This window comes from Saimiri boliviensis, chromosome 8 (genome assembly GCF_048565385.1).
Source record: "Saimiri boliviensis isolate mSaiBol1 chromosome 8, mSaiBol1.pri, whole genome shotgun sequence".
Classification (NCBI taxonomy): Eukaryota; Metazoa; Chordata; class Mammalia; order Primates; family Cebidae; genus Saimiri; species Saimiri boliviensis.
Window position 1 is genome coordinate 79,760,977 of NC_133456.1, and position 23,561 is coordinate 79,784,537.

Below are 23,561 nucleotides of genomic sequence, written 5' to 3' on the forward strand. Positions count from 1 at the left end.
TATTTTTCAAATGTTTCATATATTAATCATTTGGGATCTTGTTAAATTGCAAATTATGATTAATTGGTCTGGGGTGGGGATGGGGATTTTGCATTTTTTAAATTTCTTTTAAAAATTTCAATAGTTTGGGGGGTACAGGTGGTTGTTGGTTACGTGGATAAGTTCTTAGGTGGTGAATTCTGAGATTTTGGTGCATCTGTCACCCAAGTAGTGTACACTTTACTTAATATGTAGTCTTTTAAAAATCATTTTTAAAATGTTAAATTTTTAGTTCTGGGGTACATGTGCAGGATATGCAGGTTCATAACGTAGGTAAATGTTTGCCAAAGTGGTTTGTTGCACCTGTCAGCCCGTCACCTAGGTATTAAGTCCAGCTTGCATTAGCTATTTTTCATATTTAACAAATTCTCAGGTTATTTTTATTCTTTCTGTCTAAGAAAACATTGTGACTAGCAAGATACAGTTTCTTCATTATCTTGGAAGAAGTGAAATACTATTAGACTTCATATGTCAGGTGTGATTAATGTAATTATTACAGCTATAAAAAGAGTAGTAAAAGAGTGTAAAATTAACTGTGAAGCAGATTAACTCTGCACTCATCACCTTATCTGAGTCTGGCAAGACAGAACACACTCATACCCAAGTTTCATGAAGTGGTTTATTACTTACTGATAGGCAGCAAAGGACAATAGTAGCCTAGGATTCTTCATAAGCCAGTTCCCCAGAGATCAGGAAAACTGCTTTGGACTGATGGAGTCTTATCTGTGTGTCTAACTTGCAGCACCCCTGAGGGAACCTGGAAAGAAGCCCACTCTGAGTTTTATACCCTGGGGCATTGTGTTTCACTGTGATTTAGTGCCAAAGCACTGAAAGACAGCCTGTTTCTCTGGGGAGACTGAAACAGAGCCCAGGCTCTTCTGGCCAGGTGCCCCATATCTCTGGATGCTGCATTTCCACCACATTCTACAGTTATTCTTGACAACTACAAGGAAAAAAAAGTAGAGAACTGGATTGGCCCATGCCCATCTGGACAACTGTCCTGCACTCTCAAGTTAATAGTAAAGGAAATGAAATAATAAAATATAATTGGTGAGAAAAGAACTTAGAAAAAATGGAAGAAATAGTAGTTAAATGGTTGAATATTTCAGTTGTAATATTAAATGTTTGTGAACTAAATCTTCCAGCTGAAAGACAAGATTGTAAGGCTGATAAAACTATATGTAGCTTTATGAGAAATACTTAAAATATATGACACAGAATGAAAATAAAGAACAGCAACAAAAAAAGATGGTCATGGAAACTAATGAAAAGAAAGCCATGATAAATATCAGAAAAGGTAATCTTTAATGAAGAGTATTATGACCAGGAGCAGCGGCTCATTCCTGTAATCCCAGCACTTTGGGAGGCCAAGGCTGGCAGAGCACTTGAGGTCAGGAGTTTGAGACCAGCTTGGCCAACAGGGTGAAACCCTGTCTCTACTAAAAATAAAAAAAAAAATTAATCAGGCATGGTGGTGCATGCTTGTAATCCCAGCTACTTGGGAGGCGGAGGTAGGAGAATCACTTAAACCCAGGAAGCAGAGGTTGCAGTGAGCTGATATCTTGCCGTTTCACTCCAGCCTGGGCGACAAGAGTGAAACTCCATCTCAAAAAAAAAAAAAATTTTTTTTTAAAGAATATTACTGGAGAAAAATAGGAACATTTTGTAAAAGTAAAAACTTCACCTCACCTGGAATATTTGAAAAACTGGACAAATGAACTTTTGTAACAGTCAAAGCTGTCTAGATTGGGGTGTTCAGGATGTTATCTCCCATACTGTGTTCCAACCATTCTAAGCTCACTTCCTCCAGACACACAGGCTGTTTTATAATTCTATGAGCAGATACAAACAAAATCTTTTTAATATGAGAATTTCCTCAAGGTAGAATGCAGCTACACTGGAAATGTGATTTCTCTCCAAATGTAACCTCTTGTCCCTGCTGCCCACTGTAGTGTGTGACACATAGTAAGAGCTTAAAAATCTATGGATAACTCTGTGGATGGAAAGAGAAGACGATTCCTAAGGCCTTCTCCAACTTTGATATTCTTGCAATTCCCATTTACTGAGCAGAGCCTTACTCAAGATCTGATGAATGAATTAATGAGTATTAGGAAGGGGCAAGAGACAAAATAAGGATCAGAGGAGATCATCTGAAAATATCTGATGTTTTCAACCTATCAGTGACTTATAGGTTATGTTTGCAGACATGTTTGGGTTCAAAGATTTGCAAAGAAGGTCTCTCTCTCTCTCTCTCTTTTTTTTTTTTTTTTCCTGTAGTTTTTGCTAAAGAAGGTGTTGGGGAAAAGGGACAGCCTCACCAGGACTGTGAGTGTCAAATGGCATGTCTACATGTACCCTTTCCTCTCCTCTCCTATCACTGGGGATCACTTATCTTGAATTCCCAGAATCTTTTTCACTAAGCATTCAGTAGTCCACCTCCAATTTCTACCTATTATCATCCTGTTACCCTCTAATTGGCCCTCTTTGAGAAGCTAAACCACATACATATCTGTAAAGAACACAAAAAGCCCACACCTGTCCTGGAGGAATAAGCATCCTGCACTCTGACAAAGTTTGAAAATGCAGTTACTCCCTGTATTAGGCCATTCCCACATTGTTGTAAAGAAATACCTGGGACTGGATAATTTATAAAGAACAGAGCTTTAGTCTGGTGGCAGTGGCTCACAACTGTAATCCCAGCACTTTGGGAGGCTGAGGCAGGCGGATCACCTGAGTTCAGAGTTTGAGACCAGCCTAACCTGCCTAGTCCATTGCTACTAAAAATACAAAAAAAATTAGCCAGGCATGGTGGTGCCTGCCTGTAGTCCCAACTACTCCTGAGACTGAGTCAGGAGAATCACTTGAACCTGGGAGACGAAGGTTGCAGTGAATTGAGATCACACCACTGCGCTCCAGCCTGGGTGACAGAGGGAGACTCCCTCTCAAAAACAAAAACAAAAAAATCAGAGGTTTAATTGGCTCGTGGTTGTATGGGCTGTGCAGGAAGCATAGTAACAACCGCTTTTGGGGAGGCCTCAGGAAGTTTATAATCATGGAGGAAGATGAAAGGGAGGCAGACACATCACGTGGTGAAAGCAGGAGCAAGAGAGTGAGAGGGGAGGTGTCACACACTTTCAAACTACCAGGCCTGGGGAGAATCACTCACTGTTGCGAGGACAGTACCAAGGGTATGGCACTAACTAAACCATTCATGGGAAATCCACCCCCATGACCCAGTCACCTCCCACCAGGCCCAACCTCCAGCACTGGGGATTGTGATTCAATATGGGATTTGAGTGGGAACACCGATGCAAAGCATATTACTTCCCTAGTCACACCCTCATATTTTGCTCCCATAGGCCATGTCTGGCCTCTTGGCAGGCTCTCATGGTGGTCCAGTTGATGCCCCTCAAAAGGCCTGAATTAGGGTGTAGGCACTTCCTACCCTCTCCCCACTCTGAGGAGAGATGGTGGTCTTTGGCACTTAGCACATCAGTGATTCTCCAAAATTGATCCAAAAAATTAATAAAATCTTTCTCAGATCTTTCTTTTCCCAGTGATTTCTATACCCTCAATCTACCTGAGAATTTCAGGTGTCATCTAACCATTTTTTACCACCTACATTGAAATTTCTGCCTGATACTATGACTTTAGAATGTGCTCTCTGCAGCATATTGTAAAGTAGAAATACAATGCAAGATATATATATAATTTACAGTTTTCTAATAACCATATTTTAAAAGGTAGATAAGTTGAGAAAATTTTATTTAGTACATTTAAAATATTATTTTAGCATGTAACTGATACACTGTTAATTACATATTTTACATTTGTTTTTTTCCACTGTAGCTCTTCAAATGTGGTGTATATTCATAGGCCTTTCAATTCGAACTAGGGACTTTTCTTTTTTCTTTTCTTTTCTTTCTTTTTTGTTTGAGACAGAGTTTCTCATCACCCAGGCTGGGGTGCCTTGGTGCGATCTTGGCTCACTGCAACCTCTGCCTCCCAGGATCAAGCAGTTCTCCTGCCTCAGCCGCCCGAGTAGCTGGGACTACAGAAACCCACCACCACACCTGGCTAATTTTTGTATTTTTAGTAGAGACGGGGTTTCACCATGTTGGCCAGGCTGGTCTTGAACTCCTGACCTCAGGAAATCTGCCCGCCTTGGCCTCCCCAAGTGCTGGGATTATAGGCGTGAGCCACCTCACCACACCTGAACTAGATACTTTTCAAGTGCTCAGGAGTCACAGGTGACTACTAGACTACCACACTGGACAGTCCACCTGTAATCTGTGTCAGCTCAAAAGGAAATAAGGAGAGAAACATTTTAACATGTTAACTAGTGTTATGCAATTACGGATGCGAAAGCCTTTTTTTTTTTTAGATGGAGTTTCATTCTTGTCCAGGCCGGAGTGCAGTGGCGAGATCTTAGCTCACTGCAATCTCTGCCTCCAAAGTTCAAGTAATTCTCCTGCCTCAGTCTCCCAAGTAGCTGGGATTACAGGCACAGCCACCACACCCGACTAATTTTTTTTTTCATTTTTTAGTAGAGATGGGGTTTCACGGTGTTGGCCAGTCTGTTTAGGAACTCCTGAGCTCAGATGATCCGCCGGTCTCGGCCTCCCTAACTGATGGCATTTTATAAACTTCCCAATGATAGGTAAGTATGAAGTGGAGTCTCACCTTCTCCAGACTGACATGTTGTACTCTCATTTTGCCAGCAGAGGGCACCCGGAGATGGCAAGACGGCATTAACCTTGAGGCACTCCGAGACTGAGAGAATCTACCGGATTGGCAGAATATAAAAACCAAGATACTAGTTCAGTAAGAAAAATATCACACCTTTACAAAAGCAATACTTTATCAATGAGTGTGCATATCTCATTGTGTTTCAAAGATACTAGTAGTAGATGCTAATTGCAGAAAATCTGAGAATATTGACAAGTAGACTTTAAGAGTTTGAAGAAAATAGAAAAGAAGGTGCATTATTGCAAAAATTAGCCAGTTGTCGGTGTGCGCCTGCAGGCCCAGCTGCTTGGCTGGCTGAGGCGGGAGGATTGCTTGACCCTGGGAGGTCGAGGCTGCAGTGAACTGTGATCACCTCATTTCACTCCAGCCTGGGTTGCAGAGTTAGATTCTGCCTCAAAAAAAGAAAAATAATAGAAAGTGCGTTATTGACAATAAAATTCCTGATAGAGGAGCCAGAGACATATAGTAATATACTCCTCTATCAGGAATTTTATTGTCATTCCTGATGGAATGTATTATATATATATATATATATATATATATATATATAAAATATATATTATACATATATATATTTTATATATAATATATATATGACACAGGCCTATTGTGCATATATAAGAAAATTGTCCTTGCATATATGAGAAATTTGCCTAATATACACCTATATGTGCATATATAAGAAACTGGCCTTTTATAGACATATCTCATTATGTTTCAAAGGTACTGTTTTCTTGTTTTGCAAATGGAAGGTTTTTGGCAACCCTGCATCAAGCAAGTCTCAGCACCATTTTCCTAACAGCATGTGCTCACTTCATGTCTGTGTGTCACATTTAAGTAACTCTTGCAATACTTCAGACTTCTTCGTCGTGGTCATACCTGTTATGGTGATCTGCAATCAGTGATCCTTAATGTTACTGTTGTAATTGTTTTGGGGCATTATAAACTGTGCCCATATAAGATGGTTAATTTAGTAGATAAACGTTGTGTGTGTTCTCTCGGCTTTGCCAATAGCTGCTCCCCTGTCTCTCTCCCTCACCTCAGGCATCAGTATTCCCTGAGATACAATATTGAAATGAGGCCATTTAATAGCCCTACAATAGCTTCCAAGTGTCCAAGTGAAAGGTAAAGTTATGCATCTCACACTTTAAATCTAATGCTAGAAGTGATTAGGAATGAGTGAGGAAGAAATGGCAAAAGCTGAGATGGGCTGAAAGCTAATCTTCTTGCACCAAACAGCCAAGTTGTAAATGCAAAGTAAAAGTGTTTGAAGGAAGTTAAAAGTGCTACTCCAGGGAATACATGAGTGATAAAGTGAAAGAGCCTTATTGCTTATATAGAGAAAGGATTAGTTCTTCGAATAGAAGATTAAACCAGCCACAGCATCTCCTTCAGCCAAGTCTGATCTAGATGAAGGCCCTAAGGCTCTTCAGTTCTGTGAACTATGAGAGAGGTGAGAAAGCTGCAGAAGGAAAGTTTGAAGCCAGCAGAGGTTGGTTCAGGAAGCTGAAGGAAATAAGCCACCTCCATAACATAGCGGTGCAAGATGAAGGAGCAAGTGCCGATGTAGAAGCTGTACAAATTTCCCAGAAGATCTAGCAAAGATAATTGATGAAGGCGGCTGTATCAAACAACAGATTTTCAGTGTGAATAAATCAGCCTTGTATTGGAAGAAGACACCCTCCAGGACTTTCAAAGCTGGAGTGACGTTGATGCCTGGCTTAAAGCTTCAAAGGACAGGCTGACTTTCTTGCTAGAAGCTAGCACAGCTGGTGACTTTCAGTTGAAGTCAGTGCTCATCCTTCCAGAAATCCTAGAATCCTTAAGATTTATGCTTAGTTTACTCTGCCTGTGCTCTATAAACGGAACAATGAAGGCTGGATGACAGCACATCTGTTTACAGCATGGTTTGCTGAATATTTTAAGCCCACCGTTGAGACCAACTGCTCAGAAAAAAAAAAAAGATTAAAAATAATATTTCTCATTGTTGATTCACCTAGTAACCCTAAAGCTTTGATAGAGATGTTTAAGGATATTAATGTTTTTATGCCTACGGATATAACATCCATTCTGCAGCCCACAGACCAAGGAATAATTTGAACTTTCAAGTCTGATTATTTAAAAAATACACATCGTGAGGCTACAACTGCCATAGATTGTCATTCCTTTGTTGGATCTGGGCAAAGTAAATTAAAAACTTCTGGAAGGAATTCACCATTTCTGATGCCATTAAGAACATGATTCATGGGAGGAGGTTTAAATATCAACATTAACAGGAATTCAGAAGAAGTTGATTCTAACTCTCATGGATGACTTGGAGAGGTTCAAGACCTCTGTGGAGAAAATAAATGCAAATATGGTAGAAATAACAAGATAACTATAATTGGAGATGGTGTCTGCATTTGTGACTGAATTGCTACAATCTGATGATCAAACTTGAATGGGTAAGAAGTTGCTTCTTCTGAATGAGCAAAGACAGTGGTTTCTTGAGATTGAATTTACTCTTGGTGAAGATGCTATGAACATTGGTAAAATGAAAACAAAATATTTAAAACATTATATAAACTTAGCGGGTAAAGCAACAGTGTGGTTTGAGAGCACTAACTCCAATTTTTAAGGTTATGTTGTGGGTAATACTCTATCATTACATGCTACAGATAAATCTTTTATGAAAATAAGTCAGTTGATTCAGCAAATTTCATTGTTGTCTAATTTTAAGAAGTTGCCACAACCACCCCAGCCTTTAGTAACCACCGCCCTGATCTGTCAGCAGCCATCAACATCAAGACAAGATCATTCATTCACCAGCAAAAAGTTTGCAATGTGCTGAAGGATCTTTAGCAGTTTTTGCAATAAAATATTTTAAAATTAAGATATGTATATTGTAGTTATAAACATAAATTTTATGTGCACTGGGAAACCAGAATATATGTGACATTTGTTTTGTTGCAGTGGTCTGGAACTCAATCTGTAATCTCTCAGTGGTATGTCTGTGCGTCCTATTAGAACAAATATAGGTTGTATATAATATAAAGATAAGAGAATGCAGATTAGAACATATATAGGTCATATTAGAACATATATAGGTCATATATTAAAACATATTATATTAGAACATATATAGATCATATATAAAGAAAAGAGAATGCAGATGCACATAGATGTGTTAATAGAAAGCAAATGGAATTTCTATTTTTGATTTCTTTTTTTTTCCTTCCGTGTAGTAGAAGGGAATTTCCTGTGTTGAGAACGAGGAGGCAAGTTGGAAGTTTGAGGAAAGTGAAATGCTACGACAAGTTATGTTCTACAATAGAATAGTGAGATTTAGAAGCTTGTAGAGAATGGTGACAGTTTAGAGGCATGGCTGAGGTAAACGACAGAGGGGACTGACTAGGAGTTGCTGAGCACTGTAGATTGAGAGAGCAGCTGTGATTGGATTGTGCTCATTTACTGTGGCATCATTCTTCATGGCTGCTTGGTTTCAGCAGCCACATCGGCAACTCATATGTAGCAGCAGATGATGTGAATGGTTGAGAGTGACACGTTGTTGGAGTTTAGATGGGCATGTGTAACAGGGAGGTCTAGAGTCAGAGGAGAGAAAGAGATTAAGGTCAAGCACTGTGAGATCTTCGGGTGAGACCAAGGGGCAGGAAGCAACATTCTTGGAGAGTAGGGAACAGTTTTCCATAAGATCACAGCAAGATCAGAGTTCAGGGGTCATGAAATAAGGAAGTTAGTGTAAAGGATGAAATGTTACAGTCAGAAAGAAGATATTTTAGATATGGTATAGGGCTTGAGCCCATATAGTAAATAATGGAAATGGAGTACAAAGAGAGGCAACTATGGTGGAAGGCTCAAAGACACATAATCCTGGGTTGTTGGAAGTAACGTTTTTATAGGCAGTGAGTCCCAGAACATGAAAAGAGGAATCATCGTGGAGGCTTGTGTTAACATCAAAGAAAACGGATCTGGGAAGGGCAACAATTTCATGATACTGATCTCTAAGTTAATCCTTGGATAATCAGGAATTTGTGTAAATTTATAGGCATAGGACTTGGCAATGAAACAAATGTTGCTAAGGCAAAATGAGAATCCTTTCAAGATAATACATTTTAAATGTTTTCAATCCATGTGTTATGTGGCTTAAGAGCTTCAGACAGATTTGGGTTTGGAATTACATCTTTGACTTGCCAGCTGTGTGGCCTGGGCAAATTATGTATAGACTCTGAAACTTAGCTTATCTATCTTTAAAGTGGGAATAATAATATAACACACTTCAAAATTTTTCAGTGTGCTTTTCAAGGAAAAGAGGCAATAAATGATAGCTGGCCAGGACTGGTAATTCATGCCTGTAATCCCAGCACTTTGGGAGGCTGAGATGGGCAGATCACAAGGTCAGGAGGTCAAGACCAGCCTGGCCAACATGGCAAAACTCCATCTCTACTAAAGATACAAAAATTAGCCAGACATGGTGGCAGGCACCTATAATCTCATCTGCTCAGGAGGCTGAGGCAGGAGAATTGCTTGAACCTGTGAGGCTGAGGTTGCAGTGAACCGAATTATACTACTGCACTCCAGCCTGGGCGACAGAGTGAGACTCTGCCTCTAAATAAATAAATAAAATAAAACAAAATAATAAATGATAGCTGCATAGTCAAAGGTAAGGAAAAAAAAACCCAGATATGTTTATTGATAAAAGCCAGAGCATATTCAAACTGCTCTGAATTTATCATATATAATAGTCTCACTTGTGGGCAAAGCAAGACTGGGAAAGCTGCTGGGAGAGATTCAAGATTATATGGTAAAGTTATCGGATTTCCAGCTCTTAGCAGGAATCTATAGCACTGTCTTTTTTCTTTTTGTTAGACTTCCTGGTATAACTCCTTGATGTGGACGTTCCTTACTTCCCAGTGTCAGGAACTCAACATTGCTCAAGAAAATCATTACAATTTTTAGGGGCTGGGGAGAGAGGAGCAACTGTAAGAGTTAGATGTTTTTCTTTATGCTGCGTAAGTCTATTTTACCTTGTTTCCAGTCGTTTTGACCTTCTTGTGCCTCTGGCAGTTCTATTTTCTCTTCTGCATGACAGCTCTTAAGCCATCTGAAAACAGTGACTATCGCTCCTGAAATTTTACTACTCTGCCATAGACATGCCTGGGGTCATCAGTATCTTTTTATGAAACAGCCCAGGGCCTTTGCACTTCTGATTGCCTCCTCTTGCCTATTTTAGTCTGCCTTTGTCCTTGTTGAAATCTCACCTCCAGGCATGATCTGAATGCCACAGAACTGAGTTCAAGCTCTTGCTTCCTAAATTTGAACACAGTTCACGCAGTCACAGCTCACATGGATCTTCTGCTAAGCTTTCAGTGTATTTTCTCATACATCATTTTCATGAACTTCACCAGAAGTACAGGTGAGTTTTACAATAAGAGGCAGAGCTTGCTCTTTTTCAGGCTTTCATTTTGTTAGATTTGCTTATTGTCCATGCTTGATAATTTTTTTTTGGAATACCAATTTTGGCAAATTGAATTTATGTGCAGATTTGATGAACACTGGCAGCTGCTTCATTTACAGTCCTGGATAAATGTCTTCTCAGTCAAAACCCCTGAGCCTTGCCTCTTCCTGGTACATGTGGGAAGATGGGAAGAAGAAGGGCTACATGCAGTCTCTGGCAACATGCCTCTTTATTATTGGAGATGAGATAAAAACACAGGACTTGCAAACTCTAGTGCTTGTTACACTGGTCCATGACAGTATTTTCTCATCAGAATCAGAACTTTTATTTGTTTTTGGGAAGGATTATTTTTGATTTTCAAATTATGCCTTTTATTCCACTTTGAATTTAAGTTTTTTTTTTTTTTTTTTTTTTCGTTTATAAGACAAATGTGGTAGTGAGAATTTTAGAAATTTGTTCACTTGGGAAAATAACATTTGTCAATCTGTTGATCCACCAAATGAAAAAAAATCATGAAATCCTCAATTTTTGGAGATTGTTGGTATCTAACTTATTGAGATGTATTAAATAAGTTGAGTAAATTATAAATGTTTTATTTCTTCCAAATACTAATTTCTACTTAAGAAATAGTTAATGCAAAAACAAGCAATGGGGAAAGGATTCCCTATTCAATAAATGGTCCTGGGATAACTGGCTAGCCATATGCAGAAGATTGAAACTGGACCCTTTCTTTAATGCTATATACAAAAATTAACTCAAGATGTATTAAAGACTTAAATATAAAAAATATAAAAGAATCAAACCATAAAAACCCTGGAAGACAGCCTAGGCAATACCATCAAGACATAGGAACAGCCAAAGATTTCATGACAAAGATGCCAAAAGCAATTGCAATAAAAGCAAAAATTGACAGGATTGAATTAAAGAGTTTCTGTACAGGAAGGGAAACTATAAACAGAGTGAGAAGACAGCCTACAGAATGGGAGAAAATTTTTGTCTAATATCCAGCATCTATAAGGAACTTACATTTATAAGGAAAAAAATGCCTATTAAAAAGTGGGCAAAGAACATGAACAGTCACTTTTCAAAAGATGACATACATATGGCTAATAATCATATGAAAAAAACCCTCAAAATCACTGAGCATTAGAGAAATGCAAATCAAAACCACAGCGAGATACCATGTCATACTAGCCAGAATGACTACTATGAAAAAGTCAAAAAAACAGATGCTGGTGAGGTTGGGGAGAAAAAGGAATGCTTATACACTGTTGGTGGAAGTGTAAATTAGTTGAAATATTGTGGAAGACAGTGTGGCAATTTTTCAAAGACCTAAAAACAGAAATACCATTTGACCCAAGAATTCTGTTACTGGGTATATACCCAAAGGAATATACAGTTTGTACTATTATAAAGACACATGCACATGTATGTTCATTGCAGCACTATTTACAATAGCAAAGAATTGGAATCAGCTTAAATGCCCATCAATGATAGACTGGATAAAGAAAATGTGGGACATACACACCACATTTGTGGAATAGTATGCAGCCATAAAAAAGAATGAGATCATATCATTTACATGATTCTGAATGGAGCTGGAGGCCGTGATCCTTAGCAAAGTAATGCAGGAACAGAAAACCAAATGTTGCATGTGTGAGCTAAATGATGAGAAAACATGGGCACATAGATGAGAAAAATATGCACTGTGCCTTTCAGAGGGTGGAGGGTGGGAGGAGTGACTGGATAAGGACAAATAACTAATAGGTACTAGGCTTAATATCTGGGTGATGAAATAATCTGTGCAACAAACACCCATGACACAAATTTATCTACGTAACAAACCTACACGTTCCCCTGAACTTAATATAAAAGCTAAAAAAAAATAGTTGATAAATTAGAGCTCATTGTGTGTTTGGACTAAACAGCATTGTGAAGACAGTAGTTGCAATGCTCACAGCTCCTCCATGAGGGAGGGAAGGCTGCAAATTTGCACTATACAGAGAAGGAAGCTATTGAGTGGCAGAGCCAATGTGGCACAGTAAGTTTGATTTTCAACCAGCACACGTGATTGCCTCTTGAGGTTTTAGATCAGGTTATTGAAATATAGCTAGCATAGTCATGAAATAGAAGGGTACATTAAATAGAAAGTGGGGTAGTAGGTAAAGCATCTCTGTAGCCCTGCATAAGTCAGATCAATTCTCTTGGCCTTAGTTTATTCAACTGTTAGACTCTATTTAGTGAAGCCCACTTCCAGCTATAAAAATCAAGTTTTTGCTGGGTCAATGGAATGCAACAGGTAAGAACAAAGGAATAACAACTATGTAAAAAAAAAAAAAATTCGGCAAAGTGCTCTCTCTTTCTCTCTCGTATGTGTGGATGTGTGTTGCCAGGCATCCCCTAATGGAAATATGAGGTAGCTCTAGGGACAAATAAATTACAGGAAAGAGAAAATACTTGAGAGTGAGGGTCCTTTACGGACACTGAAATTGGTTGCTTTGTATATGGTATTGGTGTAAAAATGAACAGCTCATTAATCAGGTAGGATCAGGTGGCATAAAGAAAGCGTGGGTTATCTTGGTGAATGCCTGATCTTTCTTCTCTTCCTCTATCCTATTCTACTCTATTTTGATGGACATATTCAGCACTTTTTGATCTGTAGCAATTAAAAGGGAGCTTCTGCTGATGGAAGCTTGTCAGGCCTTTGAAGCTGACACCAGGACCAGAGGGAGAGCTGCATCTGCCATGGGAGTCTGGGCTGTCAGGAGATGATAGGGGCTTGCCCTTCCAAGGGGAGATCGCCTTTGGCAGGAGTAAGTGCTTTCAGTCAGAGGCAGCCCTGCTAGTGAGATGAGAGCAGTGTGCACTAAGTTAGCAGATTCAAAGGAGTGAGCTGGCAAACAGAATCACATCACATCTGCCAGATAAAGTGATCAAAAGCAACGGGACCCAGGCAGCTGGCAAAAGGTGACCCCTGGACACTCGGCTGTTTCAAAAACACAGCTGATCCTAAAGATTGAGAGAAAGTGAATGAATGTGCTCACTATAAATCTCTGCCAACTTAAATAATGCATCTCTCCTTCCTTCCCTTTTTCCCTTTCTTCACTTTTTAAAAATCCATCCTATCTAGTTTACTACTGACATGGTTTGGCTGTGTCCCCACCCGAACTTATCTTGAATTGTAACTCCCACAATTCCCACATGTTGTGGGAGGAACCTGGTGGGAGGTGACTGAGTCATTGGGCGGGTCTTTCCCCTGCAGTTCTCATGATAGTGAGTAAGTCCCACGAGATCTGATGGGAGTTTCCCTGCAGAAGCTCTCTTCTCTCGTCTGTTGCCATGTGAGACCTGCTTTTCACTCTCCTCCATGATTGTGAGGTCTCCTCAGCCACGTGGAACTGTAAGTCCAATAAACCAGTTTCTTTGGCAAATTGCCCAGTCTCGGGTATGTCGGTATCAGCAGTGTGAAAACAGACTAATATAACTATTTACAGATTATGAAGAGATAATGTTTTGTATAAGGGGTGTACTTTTGGATTTTGGGTGTCCTGATTGGACCCCATTGATTTCTTGGGAACACTCTGCCCCTGCTAATCTGAATGCTTCTGCAAGCAGTAGACTACACTTGATTGTCTTTTGCCTCCCATCAGTTGAGAGCCAGATGTTTAAATGAAATGCAAAACTACTTCATTTCAAATTCAAAACCAGTGTATTTTGCTAAAAGCCATGCCTGAAGAGGCAAAAAAGTAGGGTATATATTTCTATATATGAGAAGGAATATTTTAATCACCTGATTTATGGTTCTTTGGCCACAATCTTTGTTTTCTCTTTCATTTAACCTGCAACTTCATGAAGAGAAGAGGTCACTTTCTCTTGAAGGTAATTTAGTTTTCCATTTCCTTTACAAATCAGGTGGTAACTGCTTCAGATGTATTCTCAGCAGAAAAACATTGAACATTTAAAAATAAATACATTTACTTAATGTTTGCTAAAAACATACCTAATGTCCTAGAAAACCAATTCACAGTTCCATTGCAGATCATCGAGGAAACTGAGGCCCCAAATGGTTGTAGGATCTGCCTCATGTCATCCAGTTTATCAATGGCAGAGACCGTTCTTGAATTACTTATCCTTGACTCCCACCCTTGTACTCTTTTTAACCTGCTGTACCACCACCCTCTGCAAGTAAAAATCTATTATCCAATGAGACTCTATCAATGGTTATTACATTCTTGTTATTCAAAGTGTGTTCTGGGAACTAGCATCATGGACAACCCCTGGCAGCATGTTAAAATGCTGAATCTGAGACCCCTACCTCAGACTCATGGAATCCAAGTCTGCATTTTTAATTCAGTTCCCAGAAGATTCATGTGCAGATTGAATTGTCTGATGAACCTAAGAACCTAAGTTCTCAGGCGAAACATTTTAATTGATAAATATATTTCATTAGGTTTTACAGGACTGTAAACCTAATATTGTGCATGCTTTTATTTTAACTGATAAGGCTGTTACTTATTCTTTAATTTAGCTTGTTAAATGACAAAAGTTTAGCACCATCCATTTACTCATTTAAGTGCAAAACTAAGAAGGATCTCTAATATTATGCTGACTATTGGGTACAGTAAGACCTTTTGGGGCTGACATTCAAGGCCTTTCTTAATTTGGTGTATAATAGGGGGCTGTGATGGTATAAACAGATTTTTAAATGTGAAATGGACAGTTGTTAAATGGGGCTCTCCTTCTTCACTGAGAAATGCACAGTACATTACAGACTCAATCTTAAAACATTCTTTGCATAAGAATGTTTTATGCAAACATAAATTGAAGGCAGGAAATTTTCTTGTTCTATTCCTTATAAGTGAATTATCGTACCAGTGGTAGGGACAGGTCTGCCATCACAAACTTAATCTATTTAATTCCTACTTTGAAGTGGAGGAGAGAGGTTGCCTTTGCACACGTAATTTTGATTCATCTCTTATTTTCCCCTCCTCTCCATCTGTATAGTCTGTGCCTTGTCCTCTTGTGTCTCACGGTTCCAGAAATTTATTAAAAAGCCTTGTTCTTCCAAATCATTTTCTCTAATGCCAATAGAAATGCCTTTAAAAAACAACAACAACAACAAAAATCTGAGAATCTGAGTTTGAAACTTCCAATGTCTTCTATTCTTATAAGATTAAGCAGAAATTTCTTAATAGACCTACATCTTAATGCCCACCATGATTTGGCTCTGACCCAATTTACTCACGCAGTGTGTTACCCATACCTGTGCTCTGGATGACAAAAAGAACATTGTTGCATTATAAAAGACATTAATGGAAAAAATGGAAGAAATTTGAATTTATTCTGTGACTTTGATCTGTGTATCACAAGCAGTATTGCATCAATGTTAAGTAATTTTACCAATTTTATTAATTGCAATGTTTATGTAAAAGAACATCTTTCATTTTAGAAAATTACACTCAAGTGTTTAGAGTGTAATTCTATTGCAGCTTTCTCTTTAGAAAGTATTATACATATATGGCCAGGCGGGGTGGCTCACGCCTATAATCCCAGCACTTTGGGAGGCTAAGGCAGGTGGATCATGAGGTTAAGAGATCGAGACCATCCTGGTCAACATGGTGAAACCCCATCTCTACTAAAAATAGAAAAATTAGCTGGGCGTAGTGGTGCACACCTGTAGTCTCAGCTACTCAGGAGGCTGAGGCAGGAGAATTGCTTGAACCCAGGAGGTGGAGGTTGCAGTGAGCTGAGATTGCACCATTGCACTCCAGCCTGGGTAACAAGAGCGAAACTCCGTCTCAAAAATTAAAAAAAAGGAAGTATTATATGTATATATTCATATACACATGTATACATATGTATGTAGAGAGAAGGAGTGATATGAGAGGGAAAGAGAGAGCATGCATGGGATTGCTGAACATAGGCAGTAAAATGTTAACATTCAGGAATTTAAGATTTTTAGTATTTCTTTGTGCTGTTACTGTAAGTATTCTGGGTCTAAAATTTCAAAATAAAAAGTAGGTAGTATTCTATGGAGTATATGTGCCACAACAATGAGAACACAGGGACACAGGGAGGGGAACATCACACACAGGCCTGTCGGGGGGTGGAGGGACTAGGGGAGGGATAACAGGGCATGGGGAGATTGAGGAGGGCTAACATTAAGAGAAATACCTAATGTACATGACGGGGAGTTGGATGCAGCAAACTACCATGGCATGGGTATACCTATGTAACAAACCTGCATATTCTGCACATGTACCCCAGAACTCAAATATAAACAACAAAAAAAAGTGGAAAAGAAAATAAATTTTTATCAGCCTGTCATGTGGATCATCCTGCTGCCATTACATTTCCATTATAAGATAGTAATCCAGGAAATGCCTTCATGATTTATTTTTTAGTGGAATGAATCTTATGAAACAATAGGCATACTATGAAGTTATATACATTATGTACACATATCTATTTTAGTTTGGAAAATATGCTACTACAGTAAACATAAAAATGTTAAGGATAATTGTCCCTTAGCAGTGGGATTATGGGTGATATTAACATACCTTTCCTTTTGTTTATCTCTTTTTCCATAATTTATTCAAAGGACTGTGTTGTTAAAATTAGAAAACAATAAAATTATTGTGCAAATTCTTTGTTAAACTTTATTTCATCTTGTTTAGAAATTAAGATTACGAGTAATGTATTTTCATCTTACTTTGCAACATATTAATGTCTATTTTTAACATTGCTTAATCAGCAATTCAATGATTTCCGTTGTATTTTGTTTTTCTTAGTTGACAGAGAAAAAGAATTGAAACAAACTATTGCTGTTTCCTCAAGCTTTAGTCAATAGTTGTCATCTACTTTAACACTTGAATTTTTACCGTAGCTGCTAGAAATGGGCAAACTGAGTGGTTTGGATAAATATATATACCTTTGTCATGAACCCGCAGGCAAAAGATTAAGTGCCAAAGAGAACAGAAGTCAGGTACAGAGAGAACCTAAAGAGATAAACACCCTATATGTTCTTTCTATTTAAGGGAAAAAAGTAGTTACATGTTTGTTCAATGACTGAGTAATTGCCTAAATAATTGCATTTTGGCCATACCAAGACAGTCATTGTGTATCAAAAGGTGATTTGTTAATTAGGAGTTTTCATCTAAATAAAAACAATGAAGAACAGAAAATTGAAAAAGGAAAGCTGAACTCTTTTTAAGGATTTTACTTTTTCCTCTTCCATCATCAGCTTTGGGAGAAAGACTCTATACTTTATAAAATTAGCAGTACTTTTTTTTTCATATTTTCCCTAGTTAAAAATAACAAACACTGAATCTAAATTAGTAACTTTGTAATTCCAGTGCAAAAGAGAATAACTCATTTATGTTTTTCTCAAGCAACACACACACACACACACAGACACACACACACACACACACACACACACACCCTGATACCTGGGAATCTGGATGAAATGTAATAGAGCTTGAATTAAAGTGAGAGCAATCTCCAGGAATCTGCATATCTCAACTGCCATGAGACAACTGAAAACTATTGACCTGATTTTCCAAATGAGTCCTAGAGAGGGGAAGTGACTTGCTCAAAATTTTGTCTTTGTGAACCCAGTATGAGCACTTATGCCATTTTTCAATAGAACCTGAAGAAAATATTGGCAAATAACAATGAGGCATTCCTGCATTACAGATAGTAAAACTTACTGTAATGCTACTATGATGAAAACAGTAGCCACTGGAGAGAGGAGACAGTGGAGATCAGACATGATAACTTTGAGAGACCTGTTAGACCTCCAAGTGGAGATTTGAGGTGGGCAAATTGGCACATTACTCTGAAGTTTAGGAAAGAGGTTCCATGTGGAGATTTGGAAGCCTCAATGTAGATATGGCACTGAAACCCACAAAACTGGACAAGATCACTACAGACTGATGTCTCTTGAGAAAATAAGAGGTCTATGGATGAATCGGGGCAGTCTGCAGTTCCGAACTTGGTAATATAAGGAGGAACCAGAATCCAGGCTGAGAATGAGTGACCCATTGTAAAAGAAGAAAACCAGGAGAAGACAGTGTTCTGGCAGCCATAGGAACAGGAGAGAAGGCAGAGAATCTGAACATAGTTGTTGGTAGGAGGGTTGTTGTGAAAGTTCCTTATGATTACCTAACTTACTAATGAAAAGGAAAATTATTAAGAGTGATGGTGGAGAAAGACAAAGTAGAAAGTAGCTACTGAAACATTGATTTAAAAAGACAAAGTGAAACAAATGAACCTGGAAACACTTGAATATGTGTGTGTGTGTGTGTGTGTGTGTGTGTGTGTGTATTTATGATATAATTTATTCTACATAGTATCCTATATATTAGTTATATATGTTTTATATATCATAGAAAACAATATGAAAATAAATATCAGATTTTCCCAGAGAAAGTGGAGAAGGGAGAAACCTAGTTTTACTTTATAAACAACTGTATTTCCTTTAGAATTGTTACAACAAACACATTTTACTTTTGAGTAAAGGTAAGAAAAAATAGCTGGTCTTGCAAACCTTTGCTAAGAAAGTAACAAATCTGATGCAAACGTAACAGTAACCTTTGCGAGACGGACTGCAAGATGGCTCAGCAGATTCCCAGGTCCTTGGAAGACATTTAGGTCTTACCCAGTGAAGGCCCTCTGTACTGTGAGGGATGGTCTGCACCATCTTAGTCAACTCGTGCTGCTATAACCAAGTACCTTGCATGGACTGAGTAACTTTTAACAACAGAAATTTATTTCTTACAGTTCTGGAGGCTAGAATGCCAAGGTCAAGGTGCCAGCACTGTGGAGTTCTGGCGAGGGCCCTCTCCCCACTGTAGACTGTTGATTTCTCATTGTAGGCTCACATGGCAGAAAAAGGGTGAGAGGGTTCCTTTTGTAAGGGCACAAATCCTACTTAACAGGGCTCCACCCTCATGACCTAATTATTCTTAAAGTCCCCACCTCTAAATATATCACTTTGGAACTAGGATTTTAACATATGAATTTTGAGGGATACAAACATTCAGCCCTCTGTGTATGCCTTGTAGAGCCATTTCTTCTTTATATGTCTCACTGTGGGAATAATGGGTTTTGGGGTAGCTGTAAGATTTTGTTGTTCTTGTTTGTTTTTGTATTGAAAACCTCTAACATCAGGTACCTGACACTGAGATAAATATTCAGACATATGGTGTTTTTTTAACATGAAGTCAACATTTTCCAAGAAGCTGGCCAAATTCCCCTTGAAACTTTCTCTGTTTCATTATTATTAACTTCTCAAGCCTAGGAGTTGGTATATAGAGGGTTTTCCCCCTGTCCCAGAGAAGTGCTAGAACAAGTTTCTAGAGGTCTCAGAATCAAGGGTCTCTGAATGTGGCCAGAACACAAATCTGTAATTGCAGGTTTATGCCTAATTCTTGATAGCATTAACCTCACCCAGAGTTGATCTGTGAATCTTTGTGCTAACATGAGATCGTCACAGTCATCTAAAAACTCAATAGGAATGCTAATGACTGCTGGGTTTTGTTCTAAGCTGAGGCCATGTGATAGACCCTACTTTCTCCAGAAAAGCTAGAGAAATCTTTGGGATCTCTGTCTTGGATTTCAATGCTTTCAGGGGCAGTTAGGGCTATATTCTCCCTGGGATTTTTTTCCATGAGAAGATGAAGTAAAAGATTTCTGGGGGCAATCAGCTCTAGGCGGCAGCCTGGACACCGTCTCTGAACCTGGAAGTAGCTGATTCTGCCTCCAGGGTGCACACACCCTTACGTGATGGAGAAGGAAACTCATGAGGTTTCTGGACAACCTGGGCTTCAGAGAAGCACCTAGGGCTAATCACTGAGTGTTCCTATACCTTCTGTGAGCTACAGAAACAATTCTGTTCTCCATCAGAATTCACAAATGATTTGGAATTTCTTAACTTTGGAGCCTTTTAGAGATGGCCTGATGTATTGCCAAGCAACTGAACAGATTCTGGGGACATTGTGGATACCTTAGCAAATGTTATAGCCCTAAATCTTTTTCTTCTTCTTATTTATTTATTTATTTATTTATTTTTTGAGACAGAGTCTGGCCCTCTTACCTGGCTGGAGTGCAGTGGTGCGATCTCAGCTGACTACAACCTCCTCCTGGGTTCAAATGGTTCTCCTGCCTCGGCCTCTGAGTAAGTGGGATTATAGACACCTGCCACCATGCCCAGCTATTTTTTTGTGTGTGTTGTTAGTAGGGATGGGGTTTCACCATGTTGGCCAAGCTGATCTTGAACTCCTGACCTCAAGTGATCTGCTGACTTCGGCCTCCCAAAGTGCTGGCATAACAGGCTTTGACTACTGCACCTGGCCTGGTCCCTAAGTCCTCTTTTTGTCACCTAGGATGGAGTGGCAATGGCATGATCTTGGCTCAGGGCAACCTCTGCCTCCCAGGTTCAAGCAATTCTCCTGCCTCAGCCTCCCATGTAGCTGGGATTACAGGCACGTGCCACCACGCCTGGCTAATTTTTGTATTTTTAGTAGAGATGGGGTTTCATCATGTTGGCCAGGATGGTCTCGATCTCTTGACTTCATGATCTGCCCTCCTCAGCCTCCTTAAGTGCTGGGATTACAGGTGTAAGCTACCGCACCCAGCCCCTATGTCTTCTTAATGTCAGGAATCATCTTAGGGTTTGGGGGCTTCAGGTGAAGGGAAATGCTCACAATTAAAGACACACTGGAATTTTCTTAAAGAAAAAGAGGTTCCTTCTATCAGCCATTGGACCTTTTGGGGAAACCATCAATCCTGGAGATCCTATCTCTGAGAAGAGGGTCTGTGTCCCTTCTTTCCACTGTGGTAGGAAGAAAGAGTTAAATCTAGCCCTCTGAGGTCAGAAAAAACAGTTGGAATTGTGTGGATGAGGTTCTGAAAAGTTAGATTTCTGAAGCTAGAGACTAGCAAGATTAGATCTGTTCTTGGAGCCATTAGGAAGACCTAGGATGAGGGTCTGAGGCCCTCTAGACTCTGTGGGAAGAGCATGAGAGAATCCCATTTCCAGGAATGAGATTAGTCCTGGAATGCTATTGCAATTCCATTGCTGGCCTGGCTCTCATTAAAGAACGGCTTTTGCTTCGGGGCATGGCTGGCTGTCTCTGGCAAATTTTCACAGGTTTTGGTCTATTTGAAAGAACAGCCCTAATACTTAGAAGATCTGTGAGTGTTTAGGTAAATTATTTATGGCCTGAAATCTCGTGCATTCACTCTCCAAAGGAGTAATGCAATATGGATGAGGCCTGATTTCTACCTCAATGCATAAACCATGCTCAGTCTTCTTACAGAATGGTCCTCTCTGTGTGGAGTCTTTTGGCAGCCTCTGTGGTTTTAAAACTTTTATGGCCCAGACTTTGCTCAAGTTGAAGCAGGTGTCCATGTAATTTCATTTTAGCAATAATGTTCTTATGGAGTAGTTGTTTGATTCTCTTCTCTCATTGGGGCACTTCTGGGCTGAGTTTTTAGCAGAGGAACAGTGGCTGTTATGATTATTTAAAAATTGAAAATAATACAGAGAGAAAATATTATTTTCATTTTGCTGAAGAAGAAATTTACAATATGATAAATTACTTTACGCAATGTGACCCAGCAGACAGTTGAGTCTGTTTACTAATGCAAATTTGACCTTGAGATATTTTTTTCCGTTACCCCAGAGGTTCTGAATCTTAAACATACATCACAGTTACCTGGAGGCATTTGTAAAATATCAATTTCTGGGTACCTACTCAAAATTAATGACTCAGTAGGTCTCTGAAATTTGCTTTACTAAAAAGTATCCAATTGATGCTGAACGCTGTATATAAAATGTTTGTGTTTCCCCCAGATTCATTTATCGAGTCCTAATGTTCATGTTTTTGGGAGATGACTAGATTATAAGGGTGAATCTCTCATAAATGTGATTGTGACTTTATAATAAAGAGATCCAACAGAGCTCCCTTCCTCTTTCCTCCATGTGAAGATATGGTGAGAAGCTGGCTATGAATGAGGAAGCAGACGCTCACTAGACACTGAATTTGCCAGCTCCTTAATTTTGAACTTCTCACCCTTGAGAACTGAGTGAAATAAGCTTCTGTTGTCTACAAGCCACTTAGCTTAGGTATTTTGTTATGGGGGCCTAAAACTGAGGCTGCTGGTACAGAAACCATATTTTGAAAACCACTGACCTAAACTATGCTGAGATCTTGAAAATGCTTATCTCCTGTAGTTCTGCTTTAGTTTACATTGCTTTTTAGCTTGTAGAATGCCATTAACATCTGTTATATGTGAGTAATCCAAGGAGAGTTTCAGGTCATGTCAAATCATAATTCTCATTATTTGGACTTTCTACTTTGCAAGAAAGACTTTAGCTCCAGAGGAGTGTATGTAACTTGATAATTTGATTTTATTTCCCTGTGAATATAGGACAAAAATCTTGCTTGGGTCTGGCTGAAATTATTTATCCTCTGACATATGTAGTAAAACTTATTTTTCCCTTGAAACATTAGAACTTAAACCCTGAGTATACCATTTTTGTTGGAGAATGCTGATGACCACATTTCCCAGCTTTCTGGTGGTTCAGACTGCTTAGTACTGACTCCTGTTGAACATCTGTGGGATCAAGCCTGAGGCTCCACCTCCATGAGCATATATTTATTTGCCTGTCAAGTCAGAGTATGGCTTCTATGTGGATCAAGATAGATAAGAGGTGTGGAAAGGATTTGTACATTCTTCTAAAAATAAGAAATGATATTATTGTATTTGGGAAACAAACAAACAAACAAACAAACAACAGAATGAGCAGGGCCCAAACTATTTTCCTGGAATAATCTGCCTCTAAATATATCAATATAAAGAACTAATTGATCTGCCTGCACACTTATAGGTGAGTAGGGAAGTTCAGCTTATTTCTAACATCTGTAGGATAAACACGTCTCCCTATTTAAGAGGTCCTTGGCTACTTTTTTTTTTTTTTTTTTTTTTTTCCGGAGATGGAGCTTCACTCTTGTTGCCCAGGCTGGAGTGTGCAATGGCATGATCTCGGCTCACTATGATATCTGCCTCCCAGGTTCAAGCGATTCTCCTGCCTCAGCCTCCCAAGTAGCTGGCACTCACCACCATGCTTGGCTAATTTTGTATTTTTAGTAGAGATGGGGTTTCTCCATGTTGGTCGGGCTGGTCTCAAACTCCCGACCTCAGGTGATCTACCCACCTCAGCCTCTCAAAATGCTGGGATTACAGGTGTGAGCCACTGTGCCCAGCCAAGTCCTTGGCTACTTTTAATTGGCTATGTGTTGCTTGTGTC

The 23,561-nt window shown here is 39.1% G+C and overlaps 1 protein-coding gene across 2 annotated transcripts in view; it reads left to right on the forward strand.

Moving 5' to 3' along the window:
- Positions 1 to 23,561, forward strand: part of CCDC50 (coiled-coil domain containing 50) — a 441,292-nt gene that overhangs the window by 90,393 nt on the left and 327,338 nt on the right. For both annotated transcript variants that reach the window (XR_012518864.1, XR_012518865.1), the window contains exons 12-13: positions 4,761 to 4,863; positions 20,323 to 20,423. The gene's annotated coding sequence lies outside the window, so the exon portion shown is untranslated. The remainder of the gene's footprint in view (positions 1 to 4,760; positions 4,864 to 20,322; positions 20,424 to 23,561) is intronic.